Consider the following 3,897-nt stretch of genomic DNA (forward strand, 5'->3'; position numbering starts at 1 on the left):
TCACGGCCAGAGGTTGGGTCACGGCCAGGGTTTGGGTCACGGCCAGGGGTTGGGTCACGGCCAGGGGTTGGGTCACAGCCAGGGTCACGGTCAGGGGTTGGGTCACGGCCAGGGTCACGGTCACGGCCAGAGTTTGGGCCACGGCTAGGGTCTACGGTCACGGCCAGAGGTTGGGGATAAAGAGAGGCTATTTGCTGCTATAGTGGTCTGATAGATGGTCTAAAAGTAGTGCACTCGGTAGGGAACAGAGCCCTATAGGCCCTGGTCAAAAGTAGTGCACTAGGTAGGGAACAGAGCCCTATGGGACCTGGTGTGCAATCTGGGATGCAGACTCCAGTGCCATTTATATTCCTTCTGTTAGCTCCAGAAGGTGTACAGACCCAGTGGAATTCTACAGCTGCATGAGGGAGCAACTCTGTCTGTCTGTCTGTCTGTCTGTCTGTCTGTCTGTCTGTCTGTCTGTCTGTCTGTCTGTCTGTCTGTCTGTCTGTCTGTCTGTCTGTCTGTCTGTCTGTCTGTCTGTCTGTCTGTCTGTCTGTCTGTCTTCCTTGACACCTAAAGTACTTATTACATTCTGAATGCTTAGCAGGACAGGAAAATAGTTCAATTCACACACTTATCAACACAACCTCCCTGGTCATCCCTACTGCCTCTGATCTGGTGGACTCTCTGAACAGAGAACATCCCTGGTCATCCCTACTGCCTCTGATCTGGTGGACTCTCTACACTCACATGCTTCATTTGTAAATTATGTCTGAATGTTGGAATGTGCCCGTGGCTTTCTGTAAATTAAAAATAACAAGAAAATGGTGCCATCTTTTTTGCTTATTATGAGAAATTTTAAATTATTTATACTTTCACTTTTGATACTTAAGTATATTTTAAACCAGTACTGTTTCCACCACTGGTCTCCATATGTCAGGGGTACCACAGGGCTGTGTTGTGGGTCTCCATATGTCAGGGGTACCACAGGGCTGTGTTGTGGGTCTCCATATGTCAGGGGTACCACAGGGCTGTGTTGTGGGTCTCCATATGTCAGGGGTACCACAGGGCTGTGTTGTGGGTCTCCATATGTCAGGGGTACCACAGGGCTGTGTTGTGGGTCTCCATATGTCAGGGGTACCACAGGGCTGTGTTGTGGGTCTCCATATGTCAGGGGTACCACGGGGCTGTGTTGTGGGTCTCCATATGTCAGGGGTACCACGGGGCTGTGTTGTGGGTCTCCATATGTCAGGGGTACCACGGGGCTGTGTTGTGGGTCTCCATATGTCAGGGGTACCACAGGGCTGTGTTGTGGGTCTCCATATGTCAGGGGTACCACAGGGCTGTGTTGTGGGTCTCCATATGTCAGGGGTACCACAGGGCTGTGTTGTGGGTCTCCATATGTCAGGGGTACCACAGGGCTGTGTTGTGGGTCTCCATATGTCAGGGGTACCACAGGGCTGTGTTGTGGGTCTCCTGTCCTTTACTGTTATTACCCTACATAGCTACTGTATACTGCAGCATCACACTGTTATATAAACAATCTCCTCTCTCCCAGTGTGAAACAAACACACCAGCACCTGCACACGCACTCGCACACACACACACACACACACACACGCACACGCAGGAGCCAGGCTGATGACAGAGAAGGAGAACAGTGTGTAGCAGTGCAGATAGGATTAGTGGGGAATTCAGTCAAACATAAACACATCCTGCTAACAGAGCTACCAACCCACCAACAGGACAGGGCTTCTATAGGAACAAACAGTTGAACATTGTAAACACAACCTCAACAGAGCTTCTATAAGAACAAAGTCCTTCTGGAAGGTTCTCCCATCTCCACAGAGGTATTCTGGAGCTCTGTTGGAGTGACTACCGGGTTCTTGGTCATCTCCCATCTCCCCCTATTGCGTCTCATAGCAAAGGGTCTGAATACTTATGTAAATAAGAAATTAAATAAAAAATAAATATATATTTTTGCAAACATTTCTAAAAACCTGTTTTTTCGCTTTGTCATTATTGGGTATTGTGTGTAGATTGATGAGATTTAAAAAACAAAAACAATAATAATAATAATAAATTTAGAACAAAGATGTAACGTAACAAAATATGAATGGGTCTGAAAACTTTCTGAATGCTCCGTATAAACCACAGACACACTGGTTACAATGTATGTGGGGTAAACAATGGATTTCAACTGCAATAACACCAACACAGCTTCCATAAGAACACAGCTTCCATAAGAACACAGCTTCCATAAGAACAAGCGTCCATAAGAACACAGCTTCCATAAGAACACAGCTTCCATAAGAACACAGCTTCCATAAGAACACAGCTTCCATAAGAACACAGCTTCCATAAGAACACAGCTTCCATAAGAACACAGCTTCCATAAGAACACAGCTTCCATAAGAACAAGATTCTATAAGAACACAGCTTCCATAAGAACAAGCTTCCATAAGAACACAGCTTCCATAAGAACACAGCTTCCATAAGAACAAGCTTCCATAAGAACACAGCTTCCATAAGAACACAGCTTCCATAAGAACACAGCTTCCATAAGAACACAGCTTCCATAAGAACACAGCTTCCATAAGAACACAGCTTCCATAAGAACACAGCTTCCATAGAAACACAGCTTCCATAAGAACACAGCTTCCATAAGAACAAAGCTTCCATAAGAACAAGCTTCCATAAGAACACAGCTTCCATAAGAACACAGCTTCCATAAGAACAAGCTTCCATAAGAACACAGCTTCCATAAGAACAACCTCCATGAGCTCTGAGTTGGTACATTGTCTGATGCAATGTTGCAGTCATGTAATTGTGGGAAACAGGAGCGTACTATAATCCATAATTCAACAGAACCAGTGGTGTACTGGTGCCTGGAGAAGTGGGGATATACTTGTTATGCCAACAGCCCGGCGAAGGGAATTATTATACGAGAAGCAGTGTCATACACTCTGAAAGATCTGAAATGATGAATCTCATTTTGGTCTTTCACAGTCAGGCCAACCTGTACTGTGTTCACAGTCAGACCAACCCAAGATGTACTGTGTTCACAGTCAGACCAACCCAAGATGTACTGTGTTCACAGTCAGACCAACCCAAGATGTACTGTGTTCACAGTCAGACCAACCCAATATGTACTGTGTTCACAGTCAGACCAACCCAAGATGTACTGTGTTCACAGTCAGACCAACCCAATATGTACTGTGTTCACAGTCAGACCAACCCAAGATGTACTGTGTTCACAGTCAGGCCAACCCAAGATATACTCACAGTCAGACCAACCCAAGATGTCCTCACAGTCAGATCAACCCAAGATGTACTCACAGTCAGACCAACCCAAGATGTACTCACAGTCCAACCAACCCAAGATGTACTCACAGTCAGACCAACCCAAGATGTACTCACAGTCAGGCCAACCCAAGATGTACTCACAGTCCAACCAACCCAAGATGTACTCACAGTCAGACCAACCCAAGATGTACTCACAGTCCAACCAACCCAAGATGTACTCACAGTCAGACCAACCCAAGATGTACTCACAGTCCAACCAACCCAAGATGTACTCACAGTCAGACCAACCCAAGATGTACTCACAGTCAGACCAACCCAAGATGTACTCACAGTCAGGCCAACCCAAGATGTACTCACAGTCAGACCAACCCAAGATGTACTCACAGTCAGGCCAACCCAAGATGTACTCACAGTCCAACCAACCCAAGATGTACTCACAGTCAGACCAACCCAAGATGTACTCACAGTCAGACCAACCCAAGATGTACTCACAGTCAGACCAACCCAAGATGTACTCACAGTCCAACCAACCCAAGATGTACTCACAGTCAGACCAACCCAAGATGTACTCACAGTCAGACCAACCCAAGATGTACTCACAGTCCAACC

This window comes from Oncorhynchus masou, unplaced genomic scaffold, assembly GCF_036934945.1.
Source record: "Oncorhynchus masou masou isolate Uvic2021 unplaced genomic scaffold, UVic_Omas_1.1 unplaced_scaffold_1491, whole genome shotgun sequence".
Classification (NCBI taxonomy): domain Eukaryota; kingdom Metazoa; phylum Chordata; class Actinopteri; order Salmoniformes; family Salmonidae; genus Oncorhynchus; species Oncorhynchus masou.